At 37.7% G+C, this 13,991-nt stretch overlaps 1 pseudogene; it reads right to left on the reverse strand.

Annotated features, from left to right (window-relative positions):
- Positions 1 to 809: 809 nt before the first annotated feature.
- LOC109489488 lies at positions 810 to 1,111 on the reverse strand (annotated as a pseudogene).
- Positions 1,112 to 13,991: the final 12,880 nt, after the last annotated feature.

The raw sequence follows: 13,991 nt of genomic DNA on the forward strand, positions 1-13,991 counted from the left end.
TTTATATTATATATTAAACTTTTAAAGTAAGCTAAAGAAAAGAAAATATTATTAAGAACATCATAAGGGAGAGAAAATACATTTACAATACTGTACTGTAAAAAGTCTGGGCATATGTGGACACACGGAGTTCCAACTTGTTTTGTTTAAGGGTCAACAGCATTTCTTTACAGTCACTGATGCAGAAAGCGAAGCTGGTTTAAGTCCAGATAGTGTTCTTTAAACAGAACACGTTGTCTGACAGCATGTGACTGTTAGTTTAGGTGACCAAAGTTGGTTCATGCGGATGCCTTCATGTTATCTGTGGGGGAAGCTACTCCTATGTTATCTTCTTGGCTACTACAATAGCCGGCCTTGGAAAGGTCTGTGGTCTTATACTTGGGACTCTCAGATTGTAACATGCCCTGTAGACTTCATGGCCTTCATCTTGGTCACTGTCCTGGAGATAGTTTAACTTCACCTCTGTGCCAACAGTAGGTTTTTCACTTGAAATACAACTTCTTGACTTTTGCTTAAGAACATTGTAATCTATGGGGCGCCTGGGTGGCACAGCGGTTAAGCGTCTGCCTTCGGCTCAGGGCGTGATCCCGGCGTTATGGGATCGAGCCACATCAGGCTCCTCCGCTATGAGCCTGCTTCTTCCTCTCCCACTCCCCCTGCTTGTGTTCCCTCTCTCGCTGGCTGTCTCTATCTCTGTCGAATAAATAAATAAAATCTTAAAAAAAAAAAAAAAACATTGTAATCTAGACCACCAATTCTGGGATTCAGAATTCTTTTTCGTGTTGTTGTATAAATTAATTTATTACAGGCTAGCAGTGTTTCAAATGGCAGAGCTTCCACTGGTCTTTCAACTCCTCTGGTGTTCTGATGGCAGACTTCACTGACAACAGAAGTGGTGTTACAGGTCCAGACACCACCGACTACTGTTTTCATGCGGGAACCATGATGCCAGATCCCCACAGCTCGTTTTCATCTTGGTTTTGCCATAGAAAGAGCAAGTGTACTTGGCGTGATGGCTTATTTCAATCGTCTTCAGCATTTTCCTGGGGGATGCACCATGACCAGTCCCATATTCACCAACGATTTCAACCTTCTTGGTGCATGTAGCCATGTCGCCAAAAACTAGGTCTGAACCTGGAGAGTAGGATTCAGAACTCTTTTTTTTTTTTTTAAAGATTTTATTTATTAATTTGACAGAGATAGAGACAGCCAGCGAGAGAGGGAACACAAGCAGGGGGAGTGGGAGAGGAAGAAGCAGGCTCATAGCGGAGGAGCCTGATGTGGGGCTCGGATCCCATAACGCCGGGATCACGCCCTGAGCCGAAGGCAGACGCTTAACCGCTGTGCCACCCAGGCGCCCCAGGATTCAGAACTCTTAACTCTCAATATTCGCTCATATTTTTTTCAGAAAGTGTCCTCTAATTTGCATATTATCTCCTAAAGGAAATTTATATTCTAAAATATTTTATTAAATTCTTCGTCCACTTAATAAGACCTCAAGAGCCCCACAATCACACAATGTAAATTTAAGAACTGAAAGGGATGTCTCAGAAATAAAAAGCTTTTTAAAAAAAAACATCTATCCAGGAAGAAACAGTTTTCCCAAGGCAGGCAAGAGGACAGACACTGGAGGCAGAGAGAATTAGGCACCTATTCCAGCTCTGCCACTTAGTAAAGCTAAGAACTTGGACAAATTACTCAGGCTATTGGAATCTCAGCGTTCCCGTCCAGAATCACAAGGTAATAGTTGAGTTTTCTCTAGGATCAAGAGAGATCATCTATATAATGCACTTAGCACAGTGCTTGCCTGATAGATGTTAGCTGCCCTTGCAAAATGAACCCCAGGTATTATGGCCTTATCTTAGATTCAGTAAAACCAGTCTCTAGAGGAGTACTTAAGAGCCTGGCTCTGTTGCTGCTGTGTTGAGTGGGAATCCAGATTCTTCCACATACCTGTATGCTCTTAGGCAAGACACTTGACCTCTCTTGTCAGCTGGCCGCATATGCACACACACAGACACATGCACACACATGCACACACACATGCACATACAGAGGTCACTCAAGAATCTTCAGAGAATGCTTCAGAGAGATGAAAATCCAACTCGTAAGAGTGGTAGGGATTAGAAGTCAAATCTGTCATTCGGTTAACTTGCCCCATGAATGTTCTACAAGTGTATTTTTCCCCTTCTGGTGCCCCCCAGAAAGCATTCATCTGAGGTCTTCCCCTCCCCCTTACCTTCTATGGCCAGTGCTTTACATTATTTCTCTCCAGTACATTCTCTCCTTCTTCCTTGCTAAACAGACACTACTTTTTGTGGGAGAGAACAGATAAATGCCTAGCCCCAAGGAATGGTTCATGATTCATCTAAATAATTGTGGTAATGTCGCTCTTTATTGCCTCCAGCTTCCTTAAAGCTAGAGTGTGATCATATAACCCAATTCTAGCCAAGGATACTGAAGAGATGGCTACTGGAAAAAATAAAAGCACGCTGACTGCTTAATCCTGACAGAAAGAAAGAGCCGGGTGCTTTATTACTACTAACACTGGGAATAATGAACACAGTTTCAGATTTCTTTGCACTTTTTTATGTGTTGTTGTTGCTCTTAGAATATTTCCCGCTAGGACTGTGTTTGTCAAATACTGTGCTTGGAAGTAAAATTATATAATTTTTCCCTGTGTCATTAGACCACCAATTTGATATATAGTTAGGGTCATTTGTTTATTTTTGTTTTCAATTTTTAGGGATTCCCCCCCCATTTTGATTTCTATTTACATTTACATTGTTCCAAAGTCAAAAGCATAAAACGAGGGGCAGTGTAAGCAGCCTAAGTTCCACCTTTGATTCAATCACTCTGTTCTATCCCTCCAAACAAGGAACAATTTTTATTAGCTTTTAAGAATTGCTTTCTAAAAAAACACAAGCCAGAATGTATTCCATTTCTTAGATATAAAGAAACATACTATCCATACTGTGGTGTGACTTGCCTTTTCATTTAGCAGTGCGTATTGGAGATGACTCCACGGCACAGTCTTCCTCACTCCTTTGAGGAATAATACTTCATTTTGTGACTATTAGATAGTGCTCTATCGTGTGGGCCATAATGTCTTCACTCAGTTCTCTGAGGATGGATATTAGGATTGTTTCCAGTGTTTTACACCTTCTACAAGAACAACAAAAAGCCACGCAGTACATACATCTTTTCATATTTTTGTTTAAGTATCTCTTATTTGTTTGTTTCAAGTTTTTATTTAAATTCCATTTAGTTAAAATATAGTGTAATAGTTTTGGGAGTAGAATTTGGTGATTTCTCACTTATCTGTAACACCCAGGGCTCATCACAACAAGTGCCTTCCTTAATACCCATCACCCATTTAATCCCACCTCCCCTCCAGAACCCTCAGTTTGTTCTCTATAGTTAAGAGTCTATTTTATGGTTTGCCTCTCTTTTTCTCCCCCTTTGTTCATCTGTTTTGTTTTTGAAATTCCACATATAAGTGAAATCATACGGTATTTGTCTTTGTCTGGCTGGCATATTTTGCTTAGCATAATACACTATATGTACACATAGTGACATTACATCCATGTCATTGCAAATGGCAATATTTCATTCTTTTTGATGGCTGAGTAATATTCCATTGTATATATAAATATCACATCTTCTTTATCCATTCATCTAATGGTGGGCATTTGGGCTGTTTTCATGGTTTGCCTATTGTTGACAATGCTGCTTATAAACATCGGGGTGCATGTACCCCTTTAAATCTGCATTTTTGTATCCTTTGGGTAAATACTTAGTAGTGCAATTACTAGGTTGTCAAGTAGTTCTATTTTTAACTTTCTGAGGAACGTCCATACTGTTTTCCAGAGTGGCTGCACCAGTTTTCATTCCCATCAAGTGTAAGAGGATTCCCTTTTCTCCACATCCTTGCCAACTTTTGTTGTTTCCTGATGGTAATTTTAGCCATTCTGACTGGTGTGAGTTGGTATCTCACTGTGGTTTTGATTTGTATTTCCCTGATGATGACTGATGTTGAGCATTTTTTCATGCATCTGTTAGCCACCTGGATGTCTTCTTTGGAAAAGTGTCTATTTATGTCTTCTGCCCATTTCTTGACCAGATTCTTTATTTTGGGGGTGTTGAGTTTGACAAGTTCTTTATAGATTTTGGATACTAACCCTTAATCAGGTATGTCATTTGCAAATATCTTCCTCATTCCATAAATTGCCTTTTAGTTTTGTTGATTCTTTCCTTCCCTGTGCAGAAGCTTTTTATCTTGATGAAGTCCCAATATTTATTTTTGCTTTTATTCCCCTCACCTCCGGAGATGTATCTAAGAAGAAGTTGTTATGGCTGATGTCAAAGAGGTTACTGCCTGTGCTCTCTTCTAGGATTTTGATGGTTTCCGGTCTCACATTTAAGTCTTTCATCCATTTTGAATTTATTTTTGTGTATGGTGTAAGAAAGTGGCCCAGTTCCATTCTTTTGCATGTTGCTGTCTGTTTTTCCCAAAACTATTTGTTAAATTTTTTTTTTTAAGATTTTTTAATTTATTTATTTGACAGAGATAGAGACAGCCAGCGAGAGAGGGAACACAAGCAGAGGGAGTGGGAGAGGAAGAAGCAGGCTCATAGAGGAAGAGCCTGATGTGGGGCTCGATCCCATAACGCCAGGATCACGCCCTGAGCCGAAGGCAGACGCTTAACCGCTGTGCCACCCAGGCGCCCCCCAAAACTATTTGTTGATGAGACTATCTTTTTTCCATTGATAGTCTTTCCTGCTTTTTTGAAGATTAGTTGACCATAGAGTTGTGGGTCCATTTTTGGGTTTTCTATTCTGTCCCGTTCATCTATGTGCTTGTTTCTGTGACAGCAGGATACTATTCTGATCACTACAGCTTTGTAATAGAACTTGAAGTCCAGAATTGTGATGCCTTCAACTTTGGTTTTCTTTTTCAAGGTTGCTTTGGCTATTCAGGGTCTTTTGTGGTTCCACACAAGTTTTAGGATTGTTTGTTCTAGCTCTGTGAAAAATGCTGGTAGTATCTTGATAGAGATTGCATTAAATGTGTAGATTGCTTTGGGTGGTATAGACATTTTAACAATCTTTATTCTTCCAATCCATGAGCATGGAATGTTTTTCCATTTCTTTGTGTCTTCCTCAATTTCTTTCATGAGTGTTCTATAATTTTCTGAGTACAGATCCTTTGCCTCTTTGGTTTGGTTTATTCCTCTTAAAGTTTTTGGTGCAGTTGTAAATGTGATCAACTCCTTAATTTCTTTTTCTTCTGTCTCATTGGTAGTGTATAGAAATGCAACTGATTTCTGTGCTTAGATTTTATATCCTGCCATGTTGCTGAATTGCCGTATGAATTCTAGCAATTTTGGGGTGGAGTTTTTGGGTTTTCAACATAGAGTATCATGTCATCAGTGAACAATGAAAAGTTTGACTTCTGTGCTGGTTCAGATACCTTTTATTTCTTTTTGTTGTCTGATTGCTGAGGCTGGGACTTCTAACACTATGTTGAACAACAGTGGTGAGAGTGGATATCCCTGCTGCGTTCCTGAATTAGGGGAAAAGCTCTCCATTTTTCTCCATTGAGAATTATCACATGCTTTAATGTAGTATGTTTTAGTACTAGATTGTCTCTTTCATGAAATGGAGTGATTTCTAGACATATGGCTAAATTCCTGATCACCTCTCATTCTCTTCAAGATTCTTTTTTGGTTTTTATTGCTTGTTATAATCAACTTATCCTGCTTTAGAAAATATAAGGATATTTTTGTACTGAATGCATTATATTTATAGATTAATTTAGAAAGAATTGACATATTTGTAATGTTGAGCTTTCCTATCTCAAACAAGGTATGTATCATTTCATTTGCTCAAGCCTATTTTTGTGTATTTCAGGATTTTTTAAGAGTTTTCCTCATATAGGTATTAGACATGTCCTGTTAAGTTATGCCTAGGTATTCTGTTATTATTACTATTATTATTTTTACTACTGTAAATGAAGTCTTTGCTTTCATTTTATTGTTAAAAAAATTATTGTATGTGTGCATAAAGACTCATATTTTTTCTATGTTCATTGAATTCTATTATTCTATTATTTTGTAGTTCTTTCCCATGATTTTTTTTTTTAGGCTGTAAATACAGATAGTGGTATTTCTTCCTTTCCAATTCTTATGCCTATCACTACTTCATATTGACTAATTATGTTGATAAGTACCTTCAAAACAATTGTAGAGAATAGTGGAGATCTTTGCTTGTTTTTTGCTTCAGAGGGAAATCTTTTTAGAGTTCCCCATTAAGAAAGGTGGAACATAGCTATTGTTATTCTTAACCACACTAAAAGAGCACCCACCCTGCCCAGCCTGAAATTATTAACAAGCCGCTTTTCTTATCTTAGCCCTGAGGGTGGTTCATCTCCAGGCTTTAGGAAGATGGGTGTGGAGAGAATTGTCCACCCCACTGTCTATACTGCTAGGGGTTGTAACTGAGAGCTGCAAACCTGGCTCTCTGCCAACACCATCCACTAGGGAGAAATAGCACTGCCCCCTTCATTCTTTAGTGGAGGCACATTCACTTAACTGTCCCTTTATTTTTCTAAAATTGAATTAGGCCTGGTCACACAAAAGATTGATGTCTTAAATTCTTAACATTACTCTCTCAGTGCATTCTGTCCTATCCTTTCAACCTGACCAGAAAGCAAGGGACACAGGAAACACACAACTTAAAACAAAGAAAATAAGCCTCTGACCTCAGTTTTCCCAGGAAGAGAAATACCTCAGTGGGAAGAAACCCCAAGTTTCAATGATGAGTAATACATAATTGGATTTCAATAGTAGCATGAAATCTAAAAGTAAATAAATATGCTTTAGATGACTTGTTATTGCAGCTTATTGCAGAGTTTTTAATTATGCAGCAGAAAGTTATTTTCTTTTTTGTTAAAAAGAGATTAGATTAGGAAAATAGTTCAGTAACCTAAATCAGAATAAATACCTAACACTTATCTCAGGGATAAATGACTGACACTCTACAGATATTTGTTGATTGACCAAATGCATGAGTGCACATATGTAAGTATTTCTAAGTGAGGGGTTTAAATTCAATGACAGTATTTCAAATAGAATTTTCATTTGTATGCCAGTTTTCAAACAATCCCCATAAGGTCTCTCAGCTATTAACTCCCTGATTTCCAGTACAGGGTCTTTTCTACCATGTTGGTTTCTGCCAAGGTATGTTTTGTGGTTTGATTTATTTGCTCTACTTGTGAACTAATCTGAGCTCCTTTGGTGGGTATGTTTTATTCTGTTATTGTTACTGTGATTATTATTTTTAATGAAGTACAATTTAAGTTGTTGCTATTATATAATTTATCCAGATAAGATTTTTTTAATTGCATAAAATAAAGCATTAATAGGTTTGTCGGAAATGAAAAAGAAATGTTTAGGATCTATGTGTAGAAGTTTGGATCCAAGAGAGAAATTAGTCAATTAGGTTGGAGGAATCTCTTTTTACATGAAGTAGCAACTTCCATCAAAGAAATTCTTTTAGATTGAAGTTCAAAGAAAAGGATTCAGGGTGTTCCTGGGCCAGTTCACCACCAGCCTGGTTTCTTAGTGGTGGGGAAGTCGTTAAACTGGTCCATATTCCTTATGTGACCTTAAATTCCAAAAAATAGGACATTTTTCTTGACTTTGCAGAATCTTTGTTCATAAGCTGCTCGGGCATGAGGGGAGATTTTAGAAGCACTTGTGAGGAGCATATTGAGATTTAATTACAGAAGTGTTTGCCCTGCCATTAGCATTAGTTGGACCTGCTTGTGCATTATGGAAGCTCAGGCGTGACATGTCTGTGGCCATTACATTTCACCCACAGCAGTTGCTGCACAAAGTATAGGAGCTGGTGACCTAGCAGGTTAGAGGCTGAGCTCAGATGGACATCAGATGTGGATAATGTAGTTTGAGGACATGTCCGAGGCAGTTATGAAGGAGGTAAAGGAGCTTGGGTGCTCAAAGAGTCAACGCATTCGGATTCCATGGACTTTCATTTCTACTTTGGACTTTACTGGCCTTGAATGTATAGTTTCAATCTGCCTGATGAGTGCTCCTAACTCCAAGAAAGGTGGTGAGGACTATGACTGCAGCCTTGAACTCAAGAATGAAGTACAAGGAGTCTGCAATTCCATGGAAATAAAGGTAATGAAAACATAATGATTTGAAATAGTCCATCTGTGTGGCTAGGAATTTAAGACAGAATCATTTAAACTCCTCATGCCAAATAATTGTACTATTAGCCTATTGCACAAGAGCACCTTGTATTTATCTACACAATTATATGGTAACATACCATTTGAGAGGCATGGAGACTTGGCAAAGTACTTAACCTCCCTATGTTAACATTTTTGGTAAGAGTACTATCCACATAGCACTTCTTGTGGGAATTAAATGACGAAATGCACTTTAAAAGAGCCAGCACTACACCAGAGTGATGATTTGTGTGTGTGTGTGTGTGTGTGTGTGTGTGTGAGAGAGAGAGAGAGAGAGAGAGAGAGTCCAGGGGGTATGCAGCATGTGTTTGAGAGTGAGTGGGAGAGGCACTAAGTAGCAGAATGAGAAGGTGGAGATCAAAAGTCAGGGACACTTTTATTTTTATTATTAATAAGAAAACATGAGTATTTACAGGTTTGTAAAGCCCGAGAAAACTCCTTAGTGATAGCTGTATTATTACAGGTAGGAAATGAATAATACGAGAGATAATAGCTTTATTATATTTTGTAATGCTCAAACCATGTCTGGAGTTCTGTATTAAAATCTCGATATCATGTTAGACTAGTCTCTTAACAAGCTTCAATGTACATTTTAGGTAAATCTTTTTCCACAAATCCATCAATTAAGGAGACTCACTCAGCAGTCATTCCCAGTCTGGAAAAAGGGCATTTTTCTTCAGGAAGCATCAGAAGAATCCTGACCTCCCCCCCTCCCCCAAGGGAAGAATCTCAGCGGGAGGGGACCATGTGGGGAAAACCCTTTCTCCTCTCAGGTAAACCCCAGGTCTCCAAATGAGGATCATTAATTCAGAGGATAACCAATTTAGTAGGGAGTCTCCAGACCATCTCACCACTAATGGTTGGAGTATTTAATTGTATTTGCGCTTCAGATGAGATGAAGATTAAAGGCAGACATCATAGCTATCTGGGGACAAAGAAATTACACAACTAAAGAACATTATGTATTAGTATTATGTATAATATAAATTATTATATTATAGGGTAATTAATATCAATTGGGAAGAAGTTACGTAAAGAGAAGTTTTTGTTCAAAAGAAGGTGAGCTTCCATCCAGCAACTAACTTTAACAGTGCAATAGCTTGGAGACACTGAGGACCACTATCTGTTAAAAGGATCCCAGGGGAAGCCAATATCACCACCAGGTAATATATAACACAGTGAGTTAGAGAGTCAACTAAATGATCTTTAATGACCCTGTGATTTGTAACTGGGCTAAATATATGAAGTCTTACTTTTCTCATAGATACCAAAATATAATGTAGTACTTCATAACTATCTTCAGATGAGTAGCTCAAAATGTTCTTATTCTTGAAGAATTTAAATCCTGTCTTAGGGGCGCCTGGGTGGCACAGCGGTTAAGCGTCTGCCTTCAGCTCAGGGTGTGATCCCGGCGTTGTGGGATCGAGCCCCACGTCAGGCTCCTCCACTATGAGCCTGCTTCTTCCTCTCCCACTCCCCCTGCTTCTGTTCCCTCTCTTACTGGCTGTCTCTATCTCTGTTGAATAAATAAATAAAATCTTTAAAAATAAATAAATAAATAAATCCTGTCTTAAATTTGAGTGAACGAAAAGCTGCTCAAGTACAGATGAGAAAAGTTTCTTTAAAAAGGCAAGTAATAGTTAATTTTATCATTTACTTGACATCATATTGATTTACCATTATGTCATCTTGGTCTTGTTTCAGGGTCATTGCCTTATATTCATAATTTGGCCTGAAAGTGATCCAAATAACCTTTACTGAAAGCTCATCATCCTACTTTATGAACCACATGCAGTCTTCTAAAATTGTAAAGATCTGATTAAATATGAATTGATTAATGAGCTCCATGAATCACCTCTCTGAACTCTTAAGTACTAAATAATTAAAAAAAGCATCATGTTATGATGGGTCAATGATGCCATCTAGAGAGATTCATGCATTGCTCATGTAGTGTAGAGCTTTTGAAATATTGTATCAGTAAGACTATGGCTGTGGTTCAAATGGATTTTTAATTAAACCTAACAGGGAAAACAAGGATGCTGGATGGAAGAAACAACTAATTAATAATGAGATTTGTTATAGAAATATCATAAGCCCTCACTTCAATCTTAAATTGGATTGAAAACATTAACAAGTACATTTATAATCAATCTCGATGCCTGTTAAACCTCTCTACATAGAATAAAGGAGATTAGGGAAACCAGTAACATTTATCATTTATAATAGGAGATATAAATGGATGTAACTGAGTTTAGAAAGCAGTTGTAAAAAGGCTAGACTTTCAGTTACTGATATAAGAACCGCTCCATCTTCTTTTTTCCTGTATCTCGGATTAATCAGGTACTACACAGAATATGGATATTATATACCCAAGTCTAATGTTACTAAATGTGACTCTTATAGGAGAGTTTTTCTTCTAGCTTCCTCTAACTTATAAAAGTTTTACAGCAGAGACATTTAATGCTCATCACTTACCCAGGAACAGCCCTCCATAACCTGGTCTCCTTTGCAGTTGGTTGGTACCACGTGACTGGTTGTGGCCAATGGAATATGGGAGGAAATGAGCTATGCTACATCCTGGCCATAAAAGTGCCATAAACCCCCTGTGCAACCTCCAGCTCCCACTTCCCTTCCATGTTGATTGGGTTGGCCACCATGAGAAGATAAAAGTTGGGTCCCTTTGTCATTGCACAAAAAGGCGGCTAACCTAAAGGATTCATGGTCTCCCAGTGGACTTTGAATGAGCAAAAACTATGTGTTAAAGCCCTGAGATTTCTGTAGATTTGTTATTATGGATTCTTAGAGAAGGAGCCTCTGATTAAGAATGTGAACCTGATTCCCTAAAACCCTTAATAAAAAAGTGAGGCATATTTTATTGGTCAGTCTAGAAAATTCTTTCTGCAACTGAGGGTCCTGCATTCACCACCTCCTATTGCTTAATATGGAGTCTCATTCAACTTCATTAATGTAAACACTTCATCTTTCAAATGAACTCTCTTTAGTTTCTCTAGCCATAAGATATAATTAGGATATAATACACCCAGAGGAGTGAAATTGTCTTTCTGTATGTCATCACACTTTTACCCATACTCGTTTCTCCCCCAAAAGTTCCTTGAGTGTTATGCTGCATAATGGAAGGCTCCTGTCTAAGTGGTTAAGCTGTTCCAGCTACTCTAAAGGCTGCCTAGGGATGATATAGGAATTCCGTTTTCTCTTCCTTTTTATCTTTAGGGCTCAGAAGGATTTACAGACTCTGAAGTAGAGTCAAGAGATAGAATTTCAGGGAACTTTGTGTCCCTTATTTTGGCTTCCATAGTCTATGGGCATAAACCATGTAAATCCCATGGTTGTCAACAGTTCAAACCCAACCAGATGACTTTCTCTATCCTCAGTGGAGATGTCGGCCACCTCCTCAACCTTCTGTGGGGGGTGCTATACAACCAAGACAAACTGTGCTTGCTTCATAGTGGGTACTAGTTAGGGAGTGTGAGTGGAAGAAAACAGCATAATATCATATTACAAGAGAGCTCTATTGGGGAAATGTATAAGCATATACACAGCCCTATACAGTACTCAACAAGCTGTAGAGAGGTTACAAAGACTTGGGCACAGCTAGATGCACCCTGGGCCATAAGAACCTGACAACAGGACCTGGGAAACGACTAGCACAGTCCTTAATGGCAGAAGTCCTTATTCCACACCCTCCAAATTTGTCACCCCACTTTAGTTGAATACCTTCATTGAGAGAGTGCTACCTTAATCAAGGCTACATAAATTGGAAGAGTGTAAAGGTGGGGGAAAAAAAGCATTACAAATAATCATATCTGGACAACAGGCAAAAATTAAGACTGTCGTGGGCTAACTGATACATATGATCATTGCACCTTTAACCACAAGGTGGTCCATTTCATATTCTGGTAGTTTTAACTTTGGTTGATGTTCATCCTGTCACACCTAAAGGTCATTGTCAGTTTTTCTATGGCTGGGCATCCACTCAGATGTTCAGAGAACATGCCATATGGGTTGTTAAATATTTCAATGTCATCACCATTTAGAATGTGTTTTCTTTTATGAAACCAAAATCTATAACTTAACCCATTGATTCTAACGCTCTCTCTTGTCGCCATGCAAAGCCAATTTAATTCTCCAACCCATATTCTTCACACACAGCATCCATTTAAATATTTGAAGATAGCTATTTGAGAAATCAATGTCAAACTTGAAATAAAGCTTTAGACAATCTGGGACTTCCAAAATACTGTTATAAGGAATTAAATGTAAAAAAAAAAAAAAAAAAAAGCATCTCTAGAAAAGGTAGAAGAAAATATCCACGTATATTTATTTATTCACCCTCTAAACTGGAAAGAAATTTCTTATACTTAGTCACATTAAAGAAAAATAGAAGAGGTTAAAATTTTTGAATACATTAAGGTTTACAATTTCTATAGACAAACTGACAATAATAACAAAGTCAAAGAAACTAAAAAATATACTTAACAGATATGCTAAAAGATCGACGTCGGGGATGTACTGTATGGTGACTAACATAATATAATAATAAAAAATAAATAAATAAATAAATAAATAAAAAAGATCAACATCATGGTATCATACAAGTCAACTAAGAAAACACTAGTTGGCCAAATTAGGTTTAAAAAAAAAGAATTCACAGAATTTGCAGAAATTCAAATGATTAATAAACTTGGAAAACTGTGTAATCTCGCTAATAACCAAAGAAATGCCGGTTAAAATAACAAGTTATGAATTTCCTCTCTTAATAGGAAATATTTTTCAGTAATTCCAAACACCAGAGAAGGGTGGATGAAACATGGATTCTTAGCCATTTACCAGTGGGAGAAAAATATTGAAAAACAATTTAGCATACATATGAAGAGATTTTATGCAAGTAGACAGTGCTTTGATGAAATGAATAGGAAAAAGGCTTCTGCACACAAACGTGCATCCCAATCATATTTATAACAGTGAAAATTTGGAAGCAATCTAAATCTTGAGCAGTGAGTGGCTGTGATTTATCTTCCCAGTGAAACAGTATGTGTTTTTAGGAAATGGTGTTTTTGAAGACTTTAAAAACATAAAGCAAATACTTACTCTCCTAAATGACAAAAACAGGCAAAAATGAGAAAAATAGATAAAATGCAGGAGTATCTTAAAAGATTATGCATGGAAAACAGTCTGGAAGGAACTATATAAAAGTTATGTTAACAGGGTTTGTCTCTGGGTGGTGGAAATATGGATAATATTTTCCACCCCCTGCCGGTTTTGTCGTCAGAAAAAGCTTATTTAAAAAAAATATTCATGTAAAGACAATTATAGCCTCTCCATTGATCCTTCTTTGCTCTTCTATCTGAATAACTCCAGTTCTTTCAGCTTCTCTTCCTTTGGCTTTGTTCTGTGACCCACCTTATCCTTCTGCATGTGTGATGGAAACTGAATGAAATACTTCATGTCTGAGATAAGCAGTGAAGAGCAATGAAGAGCATCTCTCTCATTCTGGACACTATTGATATCACTGAACTTTATTGCTTCTTTGCCGTCATTTCCAGTATTGATCTGTACTGAATAAAACTCTCTGAGTAAATGGATCTGAACAGTTTTTTTTTTTTTTTCTCTGCACCTCACCTGAGTAATGTAACCTCATGCACATTAATGGTGGTGGGTCACTCAGGGCAAGAGGTCGGGCAGGGAAAGGAGTGGG

This window comes from Ailuropoda melanoleuca, chromosome 9 (assembly GCF_002007445.2).
Source record: "Ailuropoda melanoleuca isolate Jingjing chromosome 9, ASM200744v2, whole genome shotgun sequence".
NCBI classification, from domain to species: Eukaryota; Metazoa; Chordata; class Mammalia; order Carnivora; family Ursidae; genus Ailuropoda; species Ailuropoda melanoleuca.